At 57.3% G+C, this 20,047-nt stretch overlaps 1 protein-coding gene across 2 annotated transcripts in view; it reads left to right on the top strand.

The window, feature by feature from the left end:
• Nucleotides 1-20,047, top strand: part of CPLX2 (complexin 2) — an 81,792-nt gene that overhangs the window by 6,623 nt on the left and 55,122 nt on the right. For both annotated transcript variants that reach the window (XM_055125699.1, XM_055125701.1), the window contains exon 2: nucleotides 2,814-2,881. The gene's annotated coding sequence lies outside the window, so the exon portion shown is untranslated. The remainder of the gene's footprint in view (nucleotides 1-2,813; nucleotides 2,882-20,047) is intronic.

Raw genomic sequence — 20,047 nt, 5'->3', positions numbered from 1 at the left:
CAGCAGGGAGGGCGCTTGCCTGGCACACAGCTGACCCCAGCTTGATCCCTGGCACCCCACAGGGTCCCCCCAAAGCCCCTCTCTTCTCAGGAGTGACCCCTGAGGAAGAGCCAGGAGTAACCCTGAGAACCCGCTGGGTGTATCCCGCATAAAAAAATAACTCAAGCCACTCACCAACGTATCCAAATCGACAAATATTAGGTACACTTGGGGTGGTGGGTAGGAAACTGAGCCAGAGAGCTAGTGCAGGGGCTAAGTGGCTTGTCTTGTATGTGGCTGGTCCTGGCTCCAGACCCTGCACCACACACACGGTCCCCCAACCCCTGTGAGGTGTTGGTGATTTTTAGAACAGCAAAGCTAATTGCACTGGCCAATCACTGGCTTCCTGGAGACACCCATGACCTCTAAGTCAGGAGTAAATCTTCCTTTGGGTGTAGCACCCAAACAAATTGAAGATGAAAACACACACACACACACACACACACACACACACACACACACAGACAGTGAGCTGGTTCTTCCTCTGGCACGTCTAGGTGTGGCACCCCAAAACAAAATGAAGATGAAAACACACACACACACACACACACACACACACACACAACCAGGTAGTGAGCTGTTTGTTACCCAGCGCCTGAGGTCCCAGTCGGGGAGACAGTGGCCCGCGGGAGGAAGAAACTTGCGTAAGGTCACTCACAGGGTCAGAACCACGGGCTCCCAGCCCCAAAGGTGAGGTTCCAGCCCCGCACATGACTCCCGCCTGCTCCCCGCTCGGGTCTGGGTACCAGGTGCCGGCTTTTGACCTGGGCGGGGCTAGAGAGCCCCGCCCCCTTGACCGCCCAATCAGTGCACGAGGAGAACGCGAGGCCCGCGTTGCCACGGTGATGGCGGCGCGGTTGCTAGGACACCGCCTGCGTGTGCCGGGGACGCAAAGGGATGCTGCCTCTGGGAGACAGGCGTCACCTCTCCTCCCCTCTTGCCCACCCTGGCGCCCCAGCGTGGCTCTCCCATTCCTTGGCGGGTGGCAGTGCTCAGGGGCTGCTCCTGACGCAGGGCTTGCTCCTGGGGGGCTTCAGGGGACCATGCAGGGCTCAGGAGCGAACGGGGCCCTTCCGGGTCTCTCTCTTGCTCTGGGCCCGCGGAGGGCCAGCTCAGGGGCAACACCCAACGGAGTGGGGGTGGGGAGGGGCAGGGCCACGCCCCGAGGTTCTCAGTCCCAGCAACGGGGATCTGATTCTCAGGGTGCAGGCTCGCTGCTCCCCACCCCCACCCCGCGTGCTGGGAATTGAACTCCGGGTCGTGTGGCTGTGTGCTCGCTTTATCTCTTGAGCTCTTTCTCTGACTCTCATCCTTACGTTGGCTTCCTCCCCACCCCACTTTGCAGCTGAGGAGATACTCCCCCCCCCGCCCCCGGACACACTCACACCAGTATAGTGTTTTTCAACTGCTGGTCCATGGACCAGTGCCCATTCTCAGGCATAGAGAAGGCGGCACCCGCTGGTCAGAGAACTGAGCCCTGCTGGGACTTTTCAAACCCGAGGCTGACAGTGTGGGTGTGGCACCCATGAGTCCCAACTCTTCCTTCTCCCCAAGGAGCTCACCAAGCCCAATCTCTCCAAGGCCCTGCAGAGACACATGCCCCACCCACCTTACCCCACCAGGTCTCTGCAGGTGAGACTCCTCCGGTCCACAAAAAGCCCTCCTGGTTCCACTGGCTTTTGCTGCAATCACCTCCTCCAGGAAGCCCTCTGGGTGTCTCCTAGCAGCAATATGCCTCTGACCAGTCTAACCCCCACCGCCCCAGCCCTCACATACACGCCCCTCCCACACACACATACACAAGATGGGATGAAGACACATTTTGGTTTTTAAGTATCTGCTTTCCTATCAGAGTATACACAGCGGGGTGTTTGCCTTACACACGGCTGGCCCAGGTTTGATCTCCACGAGCCCCGCCAGGAATGCAGAACCAGGAGTAAGCCCTGAGTGCAGAACCAGGAGTAAGCCCTGAGCACCTCCGGGTGTGACCCAAACCCACATATCTCACTGTAGCACTGTAGCTCTGTAGCACTGTCATCCCGTTGCTCATCGATTTGCTCGAGTGGGCACCAGTAACGTCTCCATTGTGAAACTTGTTGTTACTGTTTTTGGCTTATCAAATACGCCACGGGGAGCTTGCCAGGCTCCGCCGTGTGGGTGAGATACTCTCGGTAGCTTGCCGGGCTCTCCCAGTGGGACAGAGGAATCGAACCCGGGTCAGCCCATATCCCAAATAATAAAAAATAAATGAATGAATGAATGAATGAAAAACGTAGTTCACTGCATCCCTGCTTTCTTGCTTTGTCTTCTGGAGAATCAAGCTCTGAGCCAGACCCAGGGGAGCTGGTCCCCCCAATGCCTGCTCCCTGGTCAGCTGTATGTGCTACCCACAGACCTGTGTGTCCCTATTCTCCACCAGGCTGCTGAAAAGACAGTTACTCTGGGGGCCGGACAGGCAGCACAGTGGGTAGGACACTTGGCCTCGCACATAGCCGACCCAGATTCTATCCCCGGCATCCCATAGGGTCCCCCTGAGCCCCACCAAAGTCAGATATGACATAGGGTCCCTGAAGTATATCCAGATGAGACCCCTCCCCCAAAAAAAACAATGACCCAGAAATCCGAAGCTGAGGACGCAGGTGAGTGGGGTCCGGAGTGGGGTGAGCCAAGAGGATCAGCAGAGGCCTCGGGAGGGATGGGGGTGCCACAGGGTCTGCTCGGGAGACCAGCTCCCTACACCACCCCTCACCACCTCTCTCTGCCCCACCCCCCAGGACGCCGAGTGCCCTGCGCAGCGACCCACCGGCTGACCCCCGCCTCCCCGCGCGGCCTGGAAGCAGAGGTAAGAGACCTCTGCGCCGGGGCCGCACGCCGAGCGCCCCCCCTCGGGCAGACGGGGGGCTCACCATGTCACTCTCCATCCATGAGCCATCCCAGAGAACAAACCCGAGGGGAGAGGGTGGGCTGGACCCACAGCCAAGGGGGTTCGAGGCCGAAAATCTCCGGGTTCGGGTTTGTGAGTGGCGGCGGGGGGGAGGGGGATGTGTCAATGAGTTTTATGGCCAGTTCAGAGAGGCGGGAAAGGAACTGACTCCCCCCCCCAAAGCCAGTTTGGGCTGTTTGGGGGCTACTCTGTTAGCTTTTATGGCTGGTTCTGTTTGTTGGTTTGGTTTCAGGGGCAGCCCCGGCAGTGCTCGGGCTCTGTGCTCTGTGCTCAGGGATCACCGGGCCACAGGGACTAAAAGGAAAATAATGTCTGCTACGGAGGCAGGCGGTGTGTGGGGGGGGAGCAGGAGGGAAACTGGGGGCGCTGGTGGAGGGGAGCGGACACTGGGAGAAGGGCCAGTGCTGGAACACAGTACGACTAAACAGACTAAGCATCATGAATAACTTTGTGACTGTGTCTCTAATGGTGACTCAAAACATTTATATATGTGTGTGTGTGTGTGTGTGTGTGTGTGTGTATTGCTTTTTGGGTCACACCCGGCGATGCTCAGGGGTTACTCCTGGCTACTTCTGGTGGTGCTCGGAGGACCATATGGGATGCTGGGAATCGAACCCTTGTCGGCCACTTGCAAGGCAAACGCCCTCCCCGCTGTGCTATCGCTCCAGCCCGTCAAAACATTTTTTAAAGGAGGGGGAATCATTCTTAGCAGGGCTGGGGGGCATATGTAGTGCCTGGGATTAAACCCAGGTGGGCCCGTGCAAGGCAAGACCCTCCCCGCTGTACCAGGGCACCGGCTCCCCATGTGGTGACTTAAGTCTGACCCCACCTGTTTTCTCTCTCCTGTCCCCCCAAACCCTGCCCTGTGGCCTCTGGATACCCAGTCACCACAGGGCGCACAGAATGAATGAATGAATGCATGAATGAGGGGGTGAGTCTGTTGCCCAAGACCAAGGGAAGGACAGGGCTGAAAGCCCATCTCTCCCTAGTCACCCTATTACTGGCCGCTGAACCCCAACATTCTGTGCCTAGCTGCACCCTCACGCCGTGCTCCCCTCCTCCCCAGGGTCTTCTGGGTGGCGTCTGTCCCCTTCTCTGGGAGAGGAGGGGTGTGGCCGACTGGGGGCAGCCGAGACCCCTCAGATCTGCCTTTTTCCCTCCCCGCGACCCTCAGACTCCAGCCGGCCCGAGGCGCCCCCCGTTGTAAACTTGCTTCTTTAAATACTACGATTCGGTCCGGAGTTGCAGGCAGCAAACCGTCTTTTTTTTTTTTTTAGGAGATGGGGGTGGGGGTGGGGGGTAATATCTCCAGGCCACCTCTGAGTTAGCACGTGGGGTGCTGCCTGTCTGCAAGGGACCGAGCAAGTGGGCGCAAATACAAGACGGACTGTTTCCGAGGCGCAGTCAGTGGCTCCCCGGAGCAGGCGAGCCGTCGAGGCCGGAGCCGGGCACCCCCACACCTCCAGGCTCTCGGCCCTCACTACTGACTGAAGAGAAGGGGCGGGAAATGGGGTCCCCAATGATCGCCGTGTCAGGGGACCCGGCGGGGCGAGGGGCAGAGGGAAGGTGTGTGCCTTGCACGCGGCCGACCCGTGTTCCATCCTCGGCATCCCACAGGGTCCCCTGAGCCCCGCCAGGAGTGACCCCGAATGCAGAGCCAGGAGGAGGCCCTCAGCACTGCCAGGTGTGGCCCTAAATTCAGGGACAGACAGACAGACAGACAGAACCAGGATGGAGACCAGAAATGGGCACTGGGGCCAGAGTGACAGACAGCACAGCGGGAAGGACACCTGCCTTGCACTCATTCAACCCTGGTTCCATCCCCGGCCCCCGAGGCCCCCGGGAGTGACCCCTGAGCCAGGAGTCAGCCCTGAGCACCGCCAGGTGCTGGCCTCCCTCTCCAAACAACCAACCGAACAAGACTGATTTCAAGTCACTGTCCAGCATGCAGAATAATACCACACACCTGCCAGGGTCGCCCGTCCGGTCCCTAATCTAGACAGCGGAGGCCCAGAGAGGGAAAGACACTTGCCTGGGGTCACCTAGCAAGTCAGCAGCAGAGCAAAGTTTGAAGTTGGAGCCCCTGGGGGGCGCTGGAGAGTCTGTACAGTGAGTAAGGAGGTGCCGGCTGGAGCAAGGCTGACTCTGGCTTGATTCCCTCCTTCCCATACTGATCCCCTGAGCCCTGCCAGGTGTGACCCTGGAGCCAGGCCAAACTCCGACATCAATTCATATGGGAGCTTTGTTCGGCGCCCCTAACCCCCCTGCCTATTTTTTTTTTTTTGCTTTTTTGTTTTTTTGAGTCACACCTGGCATTGCTCAGGGGTCATTCCTGGCAGGTGACCCTACAGCTGTACACCTTTTTGTCGGGGGGGGGGGTGGTGGTGGGTGTCACACCCAGCAATGCTCAGGGCTTACTCCTGGCTTTGCATTTTAGAAATCACTCCTGGCGTGGCTGGAGCAATAGCACAGCGGGTAGGGTGTTTGCCTTGCATGCGGGCCGACCCAGGTTCGATTCCCAGCATCCCATATGGTCCCCTGAGCACCGCCAGGGGTAATTCCTGAGTGCAGAGTCAGGAGCAACCCCTGTGCATCGCCGGGTGTGACCCAAAAAGCAAAAAAAAAAAAAAAAAAAAGAAAGAAATCACTCCTGGCATTGCTCGGGGGGTCCATATGGGATGCTGGGGATCAAACCTGGGTCGGCTGCATGCAAAGCAAATGCCTCCCCCAACCCTGTACTATTGCCTCTCCCCACCCCCACCCCCCACGTCTTTGGTTTCTGGTCTCTGGTTCTCTGCAAACTGCAGGGCACGAGTGGGTGCATCCCTCTGGCCAGTGACCTGGGCTGTATCAGACGAGGATCAGCGTCCCCATTATTGGGGGGGCAGCCCTGGGGGAGGGGGAGCCCACACACCCGGGCCACTGATTGAGTGTGTGCTGGGGTGTGTGCGCTGGGGTGGTTACGGGGTTTATAGGAGGTTTCCCGTTTCCCTAAGGAACTTCCCGTCTCCCTCCCTCTCCTTGCGTGCCTTGCAGCTAGTTCCCTATCCTGGCGAAAAATAGTCTTCCTCTTCCTCTGCCTCACCGCCCACCTCCACCCAATTCTATAATGAATCAATTTTATTAATAGGCCGCAGCACGGAAACCCGGGAAAGGCTGCCGGTGCTTGGCATCCGTCGTTTATCTCGGCTATGGTCCCCTGTTCTCAAAGAATTCTAATAGAAACTGGCCAGGTGGGGGGGTTCCTCTTTATCTTGGGGGGAGGGAGCCTCAGATTCAATATTCATGAGTCCATGCTTCCCCTCCATGGAAAATGCATTGGTTTCATCCCCGGGGATGCAGGGATGTTGGGCTTTTATTCATGTCCATTCATTTCGTTATTGTTATTATTTTTTTTCTAAGCCAAAGGGGGGTGAGACGTGAGAGAGAGAGATGGAGAGAGACAGGAGAGAGCAACAGAGAAGAGAGAGGGGAGAGAGAGGAGGGAGGAAGATGGAGATTAGAGAAAAAAAGATGCAGAGAGGAGAGAGAGGGAGATGGAGAGAGAAAGATGCAGAGGGGAGAGAGAGAAAGATGAGAGAGCAGAGAGGAGAGAGAGAAAGATGCAGAGAGGAGCGAGAAAGATGGAGAGGAGAGAGAGGAGAGAAAGATGCAGAGAGGAGACAGGAAGATGGAGAGAGATTAGAGAAAAAGATTCAGAGGAGAGGGAGGAAGATGAGAGAGAGGAGATGCAGAGAGGAGAGAGAGAGGAAGGTGGAGAGGAGAGAGAGAGGGGAGAGAAAGATGCAGAGAGGAGCGAGAGAGGAAGGTGGAGAGGAGAGAGAGAGAGGGGAGAGAAAGATGCAGAGAGCAGAGAGGAAGACGGGGAGAGAGAGGAGAGAAAGATGCAGAGAGGAGAGAAAGATGGAGAGGAGAGGGAGAGGGGAGAGAAGGATGCAGAGAGGAGCGAGGAAGATGCAGAGAGGAGGAAGATGGAGAGGAGAGAGAGGAGGGAGGGTGGAAGATGGAGAGAGGAGAGAGAGGGGAGAGAGGGAGCGAGTGGCGCTGCACTGAGAGATGGTGCTGAGCTCAGTCTTAGCCAGTCTCCTCCTGGTGCCAAGTGGCTCTGGATTGCTGGGGGATTAAAAGAGTTTGTCTGCAGGGCGCCTGGCCTGCAGTCAGCCCTCCTTTCCGGGCTGGTGAATGAATGAATGAATGAATGATGACTCAGCGCCCACAAGATCTGGATCCCCAAAGTATGACTCAGCAGTTCTGCTCTTAAAGCCACACGGCCCCAGGTGGGTAGATGGAGAAGGTCCAGCATCAGGGGCCCGAGAGGTAATAGGACAGGGAGGGCGCTTGCCCTGCACATGGCCGAACCCGGTTCGATCCCCCAGCACCCTATACGGGTCCCCAAGCACCGCCAGGAGTGATTCCTGAGTGCAGAGCCAGGAGTCAGCCCTGAGCATCACCGGGTGTGGTCCCCAAAACCAAAACAAACAAAAAACAAAAAACACACACGCGGAGATGGGCTTGCCAGACGGGCTGCTGTCTCCAGGATCACAGATGAAAAACTCTGCCTGAGCCCCTGGGCATGCAACTACCTCAGCTCTAAGGAAGAGCTGAGTCTAGGAAAAGCTTCTTCCGTCTGGAATCCAGGCTCCCAACCGAAAATTCCTGGAGAGTAACAATTGCATCTCGAAGGGGCCGGAGAGATAACACGGCGGGCAGGGAGGGCACGTGCCTTGCACGCAGCCAACCGGGGTCCAATCCCAGGTGGACCCCTAGCAGACAATGAGGGTCCAATCCCAGGTGTCCCTAGGGGTCCCCTGAAAACCAAGGAGAGATGCCGGAGTGCAGAGTCAGGAGGAAGCCCGAGCATCCCCTGGCTGATTCCCCAAACCCAAATCAAACCAGAGAGAGAGAGAGAGGGAGGGGGAGAGAGAGAGAGAGGGAGGGAGGAAAGGACGGAGAGAGAGGGAGAGAGAGAGAAAGAGAGAGAGAGGGAGGGAGAGAGAGAGAAAGAGAGAGAGGGAGGGAGGGAGAGAGAGAGAAAGAGAGAAAGAGAGAGGGAGAGAGGGAGGGGGAGAGAGAGAGGAGGGAGGGAGGGGAAGAGAGAGAGAGGGAGGGAGGAAAGGACGGACAGAGAGAGAGGAGGGAAGAGAGAGGGAGAGAGAGAGAGGGAGAGAGAGGGAGAGGGGGAGGGAGAGAGAGAGGGTGAGAGAGAGAAAGAGAGAGAGAGGGAGGGGGAGAGAGAGGAGGGAGGGAGGGGAAGAGAGAGAGAGGGAGGGAGGAAAGGATGGAGAGAGAGAGGAGGGGAGAGAGAGAGGGAGAGAGAGAGGGAGAGAGAGGGAGAGGGGGGAGAGAGAGAGGGAGAGAGAGGAGGGAGAGAGAGAGGGAGAGAGAGGGAGAGAGAGAGAGGGGGGAGAGAGAGAGAGAGGGTGAGAGAGAGAAAGAGAGAGAAAGAGAGAGAGGGAGAGAGAGGGAGAGCCTGAGTCTAGCCAGACTAGCTCAGCGGCCAGCAACAAGCCGAAGATCCTTCAGGAATCTTTGAAAACTTGGGGGAATTCAGCCCAGACCTTGTGATCACTTTAGAGTGATGTTTCTCTTCCCGGGCACGAAGCGGCTGGTGGGGGTTGAGTTCAGCTTTGCTGAGCCAGCTGTATTCCACAGGAGGGGCTCGGGAGACAGACAGGCCAGCGCCCAGTGGGGCCCAGGCAGCAGCTGCAGGCACTGCTGTCCGCTGGGATAAAGGCCCAGCGCTCTGGGGGAGCCCGATGCAAAGTGACACTCATATCCGGCATGGGTGGCCAGAGGCATCACGGGGACCCAGACCTCACGGGGGTCAGAGGCGGCGGGCGAGGCCGCTTGGCTGCCACGTCCCTCTCCCACGCCACCCCTCAGCCCTCCTCGCCTTGTGTACCCCAGGACCCTGGGACCTGCCGAGACGGCTGGCTGGCCGTGTTTGCCGAGTGACCCCAGGACCCTGGGACCTGCAGAGACGGCTGGCCGTGTTTGCCGAGTGCCTCGCTGGGGCGAAGGCAGGGGCACAATGCGAGTGTGTGTGTTGTTGGGGGGGGGGGATTTCCAAGAGGTGGTCGTGCCCACAGGAAGGAAGCCCGGGAGATGCCGGGAAGGAAGGATGCCAGGGAACCAGGAGCTGCCTCTCAGGAACAGGACTTGAAGGGAGAAATGGGGGTGCCCTAAAGGGGTTCGAGAGATGCCACCGGCTCCGGTGTGGGTTTTATGTCTTATTATTGTGTCATTTTATGTTTTAAATGCCATTTAAATGCTTTTGGGCCCCCTAGTACAGCAGGGAAGGTGTCTGCCTTGCACACGTGCGGCCCATCCAGGTTCCATCCCTGGCACCCCAGAGGGTCCCCCGAGCACTGCCAGGAGTAGTTCCTGAGCGCAGAGCCCAGAGTCAGCCCTGGGCATCACCGGGTGTGACCTAACATGACTCAAACGGAAATGCTGCTGGAATGTAGATGTTATTTCAACTTTTAAATACGATTTAAAATTATTATATTAACAATTATCTTTAATATTGTTCATAAAATAATATTAAAAGGCCCTCAGGAGCTTTGACAGAGTGGCTTAGGGCCAGGGAAGACTCCCGAAGAGAGGCTCTGTGTGCTGATATTCTGCTTAATTTTTTTCTTTTTTTTTTTTTGTTTGATGCAGAGGCCGTACCCATTGGCGCTCAGGGCTTACTCTTGGCTCTTGGGGGACCCTAATGGGATGCTGGACTTTTGCTCTTGCCCTAGTTTCTACTTGATTTTTTTCGTTTGTTTTTGTTTGGGGGCTATTTCCAGAGATATTCAGGGATTATTTCTGCCCTTAGGGACCACTTCTGGCGAGGCTTGGGGAACCCTCTGGGGTGCCGGGGATCAAGTCCTGGCCCGGGTCCACTGCATGCAAGGCCAAGGCCTTCCCGCTGTGCTATGTCTTTAGCCTCCTGTTTAAGTTGCTAAAGTTTGGCTTTTGTCTGGTTCAGCGGAGAGATCTGCATCCTATTCTTTCCTTCTCTTTGATTTTCTCTCCTTCCTTCCTTCCTTCCTTCCTTCCTTCCTTCCTTCCTTCCTTCCTTTCTCCCTTCCTTCCTCCATCCCTCCCTCCTTCCCTTTCCTTTTCTGATGTTTGGCCACACCCCACAGTGCTCAGGGATGACTCCTGACTCTGTGCTCAGAGATGGCTGATGGTGGGGTTCTGGGGACCCCATGCAGTGCCAGGAATCAAACCCAGGTCAACCTTGTGTAAGTCAAGCACCCCCTTCTCTCTGCTGGACTCACCCCCTGGCCCCAGACACGTGTTTCAATTTCTCTCTAATCCCCGCCCTTCTTCAATGCTGTCACTGCTGATGATGCAACTGGCATGACCCAGTTGTGGCACAGACCTTAGGCTAGGGTGCTCACACACTTCCTTCAGTGCTCATTTCCCTGCCTTTACTTGTGCTATGTATACTTGTGGTCACGGGGGTTGGGGGGACACCCTGCCTGACCGTGGGGCTCAGACCCCTGGCAATAAAGCAGGCAGAAATCGCTTGCTGTGGGGATCACAGGCAACAGAGCTGGCCGAAACATGTTGGGCGCATGTGAGACTCCAGGGGTTTGAACCCACTACCAGATGCTTTGCAAGGCAGATGCTCTGAGTCCCATGTGCTAACCCTCTGGGCCCTGTGATCTCCTTTATAAACAATTCTTGATATTTCCCCCAAAAAGGAGAGCGCTAGGAGAGGACTCATACTGAAAGGGTCTGGACACCGGAAGTTAGACTGAATGCACCCCAATGTCATTTCTGAGTCTTTTCCATGAGAGCCCGCCTGGCTGGAACTCCTGCCGCCTCTGCGTCGTTAGTCAGAGCCCCTCCTGGCAGGGAGGGGTGAGTAGTAACCGAAGGGCTCCGGCGTTTCCCACAGTCGGGCGGGCGTGTGATGGACGATGTGTCCCATGACTTTTGGAGGTGCCAGGACGGCGAATTATTAGCCCCACGGACCTCAAGCAATGAGAGCGAAAAATATCGAAACAAGCGTGCCCGGGTTGGTGGTTTCTGGGAATACTATAGTGTTTCCAGGTGCCTTTGTCAACCAGGGAGAATCGATCGGAAGGAAATGGGAAAGTCAGTGTGCACAGGGAGGCTGGCGGTGGCGGGTGACACAGCAAAGGGCTACTTGGTGGGCATTGCCTGTCCTCCAGAAGGTGGGGGACCACCTCTCCCCATGCCCCCATCTGAACTCAGTCAGGCGGCTGGACCAAGTACCAGGCTCTTACACTGGACAGTTGGTGCCCAGACCTGGTTGGCAGGAATCAGGCGCACTCACACACACAGAGACACACACAGACACACAGACACACACACACACACACACACGCACCACAGGAAGGCAGCTCTGGCCAAGTCCAGTGACCGAGTAGAAGTCCAGGGGTCAGGCTGGGCAGAAATACCATGGGAAAGGCAATGCCTGCTCCTTTATTTTGGTTTTTGTTTGGGGGCGGGCCACAACCCAGCGACGCTCAGGGCTGACTCCTGGCTGCTCTGATTCAGGGATCACTCCTGGTGGGGCTTGGAGGACCCTCTGGGATGCGGGGGATGGAACCCAGGTTGGCCCCGTGCAGGGCAAGCGCCCTCCCTGTTGTGCTGTGGCTCCGGCCCCCAGCCATGGGCACCCTTGAACAGAGGAAATGCGTGTGTCCCCAGGCCTGAACCATAACAAGCGAAGCCACACCGAGAGGGAGCGGGAAGAGCTTGCTAAAGGGGAGCTGGGAGGAGTTTGCTCCTCCATTGACCGCCCGCAGGCCAGGCTTGGGGGAAGGGGAAAACCAAACGTCATTTATGCACTAAAAGCAAAGTAAACAGTCTTTGAATTTCTTCCGAGAAAGCAGAGAGGATGCACGCCTACAGCAAAGTTTCAAAAAAGTGCGGTGTGCTTGTGTGTGTGTGTGTGTGTGTGTGTGTGTGTGTGTGGATGGGGGGCGGGGCAGCGAGATAGTCCAAAGGAGTGGGTGCTCGAATTGCACGCATCCACCATGGGTTCGATCCCAGGCATCCCATTGGGTCCCCTGAGCCTCGCCAGGAGTGATCCCCGATTGCAGATCCAGGAGCAACCCCCAAGCACCACAGGGTGTGGTCTCCAAATAAAAACTAATAATTAAAAAAAGAGACTTATTGTTACTTCGTTTGGCATATCCAATACGCACGGGGAGCTTGCCAGGCTCTGCCGTGCGGGCGCGATACTCTCGGTAGCTTGCCGGGCTCTCCGAGAGGGGCGGAGGAACGGAACTTGGGTCTGCCGCGTGAGAGGCAAACGCCCTACCGCTGTGCTATCGCTCCAGCCAATAAATCTCACAAATGAGATCAGACGTTACTGGTGCCTGCTCGAATTAAAAAAAGAAGAAGGGGGCGGGGAGTTGTGGCCAGGGGGCGTGGGGAGGGGCCAGAACTGACCTGGAGCCAGGGAGGGGGCGGGAGAAACGCAGCCAGGTTTGCTTGCACGCGCCCCCTGCAGGATGGGCCTGGCGCCGCGTCTCTTCCTGTCTGAGTCACGATTCACCTGCATCCACCTGCCCCCTGAGGGCCACCAGCTGGCCTGCCTTGAGTCCTGGGGCCTGCTGGCCAGCAGGGACCCTGAGAATCATCGCACTGGACTCCCTCCAGGGCGGTACACTCAGGGCGGGGGAGGTTCCCCCCAGTGAAAACCAAGGGATTGTTATTCCCAGGGGAGAAACGGATTTGGTACCCAGCAAGCTAGCCAATGAGCCCCATCTGGACTGCCCAGAAGGGGCGATGCTGGCCCCCCCCTGCCACCAAGGGGCGCCAGAACGACCCAGGGGGGCATAGTGTTCCAGGGTGCACACAGTAGGCGCTTTTGGGGGTTTTATTTGTTCCATTAAAGAAGGTAAATTTGGGGGCTGGAGCAATAGCACAGCGGGGAGAGCGTTTGCCTTGCACGTGGCCGACCCGGGTTTGATTCCCAGCATCCCATATGCTCAGGGGTAATTCCTGAGTGCAGAGCCAGGAGTGACCCCTGTGCATTGCCTGGTGTGATCCAAAAAGAAAAAAAAAAGGTATATTGTCCGGGCCAGAGCCATCGGGCATGGGAAGGGTGCTTGCCTTGCACACAGCTGACCGGGGTGTGATCCCTGGCATCCCATATGACCCCCAAGCACCTCTAGGACAGATCCCTGAGTACAGAGTCCGGAGTGAGCCCCTAAGCACCGCTGGGTGAGGCACAAAAAAAAAAAATCATAAAAGAAGGTAAGCTTTCCAGAGTGGGCATGGGGTGACTATTACTTCTCCCCAAACACGAGCTCAAGGAGGACAGAACGACAGGACAGCGGGGAGGGTATTTGCCTTGCACGCAATCAACCAGGTTCGATCCCCGCATCCCGTAGGGTTACTGAGCACAGAGTCAGGAGTCAGCCCTGAGCACAGAGTTAGGAGTCAGCCCTGAGCACTGCCGGGCGTGCCCCCTGCTAAAAGAAAAGAAAGAAAAAGGTGGGGCCGGAGCGATAGCACAGTGGGTAGGGCGTTTGCCTTGCACGCGGCCGACCCGGGTTCGATCCCCGGCATCCCATATGGTCCCCCAAGCACTGCCAGGAGTAATTCCTGAGTGCAAAGCCAGGAGTAACCCCTGAGCATCGCTGGGTGTGACCCAAAAAGCAAAAAAAAAAAAAAAGAAAAAAAAAAGAAAGAAAAAGGAATAGAACTGAAAGGAACAGAAGGCGGAACTCAAAGACAGGCACGATCCCTTTCCCTTTCTCTTTTCTCCTCCTTCCTCTGTCCTTCCTGCTCTGCAAATCAGAGGTGGGCAGAGGTGGGCAGGGGTGAGTCTCCTCCTGGGAGATCCCACCCTGGGATCCAGACTGGACCAAGCGGAACTGAACCAGCACCCCTCCCTCCGCCCCAGCCACTCTCCTGTCCGACCCTCTCAGTCCACCTCAGGAACCCGCCCCGGGGCTTCCGGGTTCCGGGTCACCAGCACTGCCTTTGCAAGGACCAATCATCAACTCCCAGCACTTCCGGGACCCCTGGGGTTGGCCCTGGTGGTCCCCGACACCAAGGGCTGCCCCATGTCTGTCACCAGTGGCACTGACCCGTCTGTCCAGATTGGCTAAGTATCACCAGGCATGGCCTCAGTGTTCCCCGGGGCTGCTGAGTGCCCAGTTCCCTGGCTTCCTTCCCCCCCCCTCCGCCGCCTGACAAGCAGGGATGAAATCCTGCAGCCCCCCCACCCCAGAACCTCCAGGCTCTCCCGGTGAGCAGGTGCCAGGGGAGGGAGCCACCATCCCACCCCAGAACCTCCATTTCCCCATCGCTGCCCTCTAGCTGACAGCCACACAACCGCCCCCCCCCCAGAAAGGCCTTTCTCTTCTCAAGGGCCCTCCCTGAAGGGCAGACGCCTTTATCTGGGGAGCAGCAGGTGGGGGGTGAAGTGCTTTGTTCACATTCTCTTCCAATCCTACCACACACACACAGACACACACCAGATACACAGACACACACACAGAAACACACACTCAGATACACACACGGACACACACAGACACACACACAGCTACATACATAGATACACACAGACACACACACAGACATACTCAGATATACACAGAGAGACACACACAGACACATAGACACACACAGACATACTCAGATACACAAAGACACACACACAGATACACACAGATACATGCAGACATATACACAAACATACTCAGATACACACAGAGACACACACACACAGATACACACATAGACATACTCAGATACACACAGACACACACGGATAGACACACACAGATACACGCAGACATATACACAGACATACTCAGATACACACAGAGACACACAGACAGACACACAAACACACACACAGACATACTCAGATACACAGAGACACACACAGGGATACAGACACACACAGACATACTCAGATACACAGAGACACATACAGGGATACAGACACACACAGATACACGCAGACATATACACAGACATACTCAGATACACACAGAGACACACACACGGATACAGACAGACACAGATACACACAGACATATACACAGACACACACACAAACAAGATACACACAGACACATGCAGGCACAAACACAGACACACAGACACACACGCAGACACAGACACACCCTGCGGTCATTCTCCACTCCTGTCCCTGTCCTTCCATTCATTCATCCACTCACAGCATCCCCGAGCCTGGGCGGACCTTCTCCTGCGGGGAAAGGAAACGGGGTGTAACAGAAGGAGGGGGCAAGACCCAGGCTGGCGCAGGATGGCTGTGGCAGAGGGCCCCGGGCACGGCACAGCCAGCCGGAGGAGAGGAGAGCCGTGGGCACCAGCCTCGGTCCCACCCAGAGCAGGAAATCCCACCCACCGCGGGGAAGGAAGGCGCCTGCCTGCCTTTCCCACGGCAGACCCGGGTTCAATCCCCGGCACCCCTTCAGGTCCCCCGAGCCCCGCCAGGAGTGGTTCCCTGAGTGCAGAGCCAGGAGGATCCCCCCCTCCCCGAGCATCGCCAGGTGTGGCCCAAAGAACAAACCGAAGGCAGCCCGCAAGGTAGCGCCTGGCTGTTACCGAGCCCCAAATTCTTGGTCCCCTCCCTGACCCCCACCTGCGGCGCTTCCAGCCTGGCCTGCTCCCTTCTCCGGGAGGCCTGGGGTCCCCCGTCCCAAGGGAGGCCCTTTGATTTCTGCCCCACTGGGGCTGGAGTGATAGCACAGCGGGTAGGGCATTTGCCTTGCACGTGGCCGACCCGGGTTCAATTCCCAGCATCCCATAGGGTCCCCTGAGCACCGCCAGGAGTAATTCCTGAGTGCAGAGCCAGGAGTGACCCCTGTGCATCACCGGGTGTGACCCAAAAAAAAAAAAAAATGATTCCTGCCCCACTGCAGTGAGCCACGCCCCTCTGTGGATGGTTCTTCCCTCCCCCCTGCACGGGAAGCCCCAGGGCGGAGGTCAGCTGAGCCCAGTCAAGGCCAGCAAGACCCTCGCAGGCCTGCGGCCCTGAAACTCTCTCTGGGTCTCCTCCCCACAACTTCCGCCGTAGGAACCATCTGCTCCGTGCTGGCTGACTCATCACCGTGGCCTCATCCCGCTTCCGCTCCCTGTCATCATCACTGCCCTTACCTGGACACTCATTTCTATCAAATCCTTCTCCCCTCCCCCCCAATGCACAGGGCCCCTACTGGGTGGGAAGCAAGGGCCAAGGGGGCTTGGATCTCATCAGAGATGAGTAAGTTCCCCGAACTTCCCTGCCAGGGGGATGAGTCACGGCCTGAAATAGGGGAACCGGGCAGGCTGGAACGAACCCCCTCTTGTGAAGGAGATTTCCCCCTCCTCACCCCCGCCCCCAGAAGCAGCAGCAGCTACAAAGATGGGGGAGACGTCCAGGAGGCTTCTTGGAGGAGGTGGCATTTTTGGCTTCCCCCCACTCACCCCTCGAAAGACAGTCCTCCAATGGCACGTGAAGAGGAAGGCCCTCTTCCCTAACATGCTCCAACGGATGGAACTGGGAAGAACCGGAATGCTCTCTGGCTTCTTCCACTTCTATGGTCTTTGGGTTCCAACTCCCTCCCTCCCGCAGTGCTCCACCTGCTCCTTCCACTCTCACCCCCCCACACACACACCCCACGGCCCCCTTCACAGACCCTCAAGGCAGCACTTCTGAGCTCGGCTTCAATGTCTGCTTCCTTCCCCTCCACCCTCTCCTCTCAGACACTCCAGCGTCCTTTCCACCGCCCCCACCCCAGCAGACTACCCCCCGCCCCCCCCCCACACACACACGCCCGATTGACAGTGAACAAAGCGTGGACTGCAGGCCGTGGGCAGACCTGGGTCCCGCTGACTGGACCTTCAGAGCTTTCATTTCCGTGTCTGTAAACAGCCTCCTAGGGCTGCTGGGGAAATCAAATAAGACAAAAGATGTGAAAATCCACCCCCACTGTTAATGAATGAGACGCTTTCCAGTTAACAAGGCTTGGTGGACCGCGCGGGCAGCGGGCAGCGGGCAGGGTAGGGCGTCAGGGCACATAGGGAAATCTGACTGTGCTGGCGCTGGCCACAGCTAGGACCCTGGGGTCCCCACGAGGACCTCAAGACGTTTGCCTTGGGGCGGGAGCGACAGTGCAGCGAGGAGGGCGTTTGTTTGCCTTGCACGCAACTGACCCGGGATTGATCCTTGGCACCCGAATTGAGCATTCACCAGGAGTAATTCCTGAGTGCAGAGCCGGGAGTAACCACTGAGCATCACAACCACCGGGGGTGACCCAAGGAGCCAAAAAGGAAAAAAAAAAAAAAAGAAAAGAAAAGACACTTGTCGTGGGCTGGAGCGACAGTACAGGGGCTACAGTGCTTGCCTTGCACGTGGCCAATCCAGGTGCGACTCCGAGCGCTTCAGAGGGCGGCCCCTGAGCACCACCAGGAATGATCCCTGAGCACCGCCGGTGGAAGCCAACATACCCAACCCCCGCCCCTGCCCCGCTGCAGACTCTTGGGTTTCCACCCCTCCCTCTCTCCCTGCTCCCTGCTGCCCTGAGTGGGGCAAGGAAGCCTCCACCTTCCCAGCATCACAGAAGCACAACGTCCCCGTCTCCGTGGCCTGGTCTCAGCATCACCAGACTCCAGTCCCATGGCACCCTGGGGACTGGGGATAGGGCAGCCCCTTGTGCCAGCAGCCAGGGCCGGGAGAGAGTCACACCCTGCCAAAGGGAAGTCAAGGGCTACAGCCATCGCAGGGCGGGCGAGGCACTGGCTCTGCACATGGCCAGCCCGGGTTCAATGACTGACAGCCGCCTCCCCCCCCCCCGCCCCCAAGCCCACCAGGAGTGATCCCTGGCCACAGAGCAGCCAGGAATAAGCCCTGAGCATGGTTGGGTGATGCACCAAAGTCAAAAATGAAAATTAAGATCCAAAGGGAAGTTATTCCTATGTTCCGGAAGTCGGGAGTTGGGCTCATGGGGAAAGTTCGTCCCTCCCGTCTCCCTGTCTCTGGCCAAGGTGTGATCGCCACTAGAGTCCTCTCTAACCCCCGCAAAGGGATGCGGCGGGGTAGCCGCTTGGTGCCCCTGCAACGCCTCACGCCTCTGCTCCTGCCATTCTCATCACACTTGTTCCAGAACCCTATTCAGTTGTCTGTCGTCTTCCTCGAGTGCGGGGAGGGAAGCTGGTGCCTATCTTGCAGTTTGACAGATGCTTGATACTTGGCCAAGGGTGGGGATATGGATGGATGGACAAAAGGATGAATGGGTAGATGAGTGGGTGAATGTAGGGATTATAGGTGATAGATGGATGCAATGAATGAATGCATGAATGAATGGATGATGGGTAGATGGTGGATGCATGGATGGATGGATGGATGGATGGCTGATGTATACAGGGATGAAGGATGGATGATGGGTGGATGGATGGATGGTAGTTGCATGGATGGATGGATGATGAACGAGAGATGAATGATGGTTGGATGGGGATGGATGCGTAGATGGATGAATGGATGGATGGATGAATGGATGGGTGGATGGATGGATGGGTGGATGGATAGATGGGTGGATGGGTGGATGATGAATGGATGGATGGATAGATGGGTGGATGGATGGATAGATAGGTGGATGGATGGGTGGATGGCTGAATGAGTGGGTGGATAGATGAATGAATGGGGGATAGATGGATAGATGATAGATGGGTGGATGGATGGGTGGATGGCTGAATGAGTGGGTGGATAGATGATGAATGAATGGGGGGATAGACGGATAGATGATAGATGGGTGGATGGATGGATGAATGAGTGGGTGGATGGATGAATGAGTGGGTGGATAGATGATGAATGAATGGGGGATAGATGGATAGATGATAGATGGGTGGATGGATGGATGGGTAGATGGGTGGATGGATGGGTGGATGGATGGATATATAGGAGGATGGGTGAGAGGATGCATAGAGAGGTGACGGAGGACAGATGGGTGGTCGGGAGGAAGGTGGCAAGGAAACTGGTGAGGTCAGTTCCTGGCACACGGCTGCAGTGAACACAGGCACAGATCTGTCCCTCCAGCTCCTGACAGCCCGGACGGGCACTGGTGGGAGGAGCTGGACAGAGAGGTCGGGAGCTATTAGCCTGAAGGCTGAGGTGGCACTGCCTGGAGTGGATCCAGCCCAGCGGGGAAGAGTCCAGGGCTGGGCCAAGGTCGAGCTTCACGCAGGGACATGCGAGCCCCAGCCCTTGGTCCCGCCGTCCCCACCCACAACGGGGGGGGGGGGGGTCAAGCCACTGTGTGGGATGGGGCCGGACACAGTTAAAGCTGGTGGGGACGGGGCGGGGGGGGGAACTCCCCTCCCTCCCTCTCCCCAGACCACTCAGCCAGAAGGGAGCAGCTGCCGGGAGGACAGGGAGACAGATTATATAAACTGTGATTGCCACCCACCCAGGAGAAGAGTGAATAGGTATTGAAATGTGCTTTCAATAATGCATGTCCTCCTCCGCAGAGGCCCAGGGCTCCGTGGGGGGCGGGGGGGTGGGAGGGGAGCCTTAAAGGGACCGAGGCTGCCATCCCCAATGAGCAGCACCCCGGGGCTCCTCTGTCCACCATGAACATCCGCTCCCAGGGGTCCCCAAACTTCCACCTCCCCCGAGCATGGCCCACCCCTGCCGCCCTCCCCCCCACCCCCAGCCCCAGGACTGGGGCAACACTTTGCTGTTTCGGCATGGGGGCCACACCCAGCAGTGCTCAGGATTTACTCCTGACTCGGCCTGCATCGATCACTCCTGACTTGGGCGGGTGTGTCGGGGGGTGCCTATAGGGTGCCTTGGGGCGGGGGGTGAAATCCAAGCAACTTTCCCCGCCACTGTCTTCTCTCTGCAACCCCTCGTGTTGTTTTCAGACGCTGTTCCCCACACACACTGCATTTAAGTCATGATTAATTCATGCTCCCCCTGCCCACCCCATTTTTTATTAATCAGAGACACTTAACTGCCAGTCAGAACTTGGATCAGCCGGAGACAGACCACGGGGCCCGGGCGTCGTGCCCACAAACTCAAATAAACACGGGACAGCCTGGTGCTAGGTTGGCGGTCAAAACGCT

The sequence above is a fragment of the Sorex araneus genome, chromosome 2, assembly GCF_027595985.1.
Source record: "Sorex araneus isolate mSorAra2 chromosome 2, mSorAra2.pri, whole genome shotgun sequence".
NCBI lineage: Eukaryota > Metazoa > Chordata > Mammalia > Eulipotyphla > Soricidae > Sorex > Sorex araneus.
This window is presented reverse-complemented; position numbering and strand designations above follow the sequence as displayed.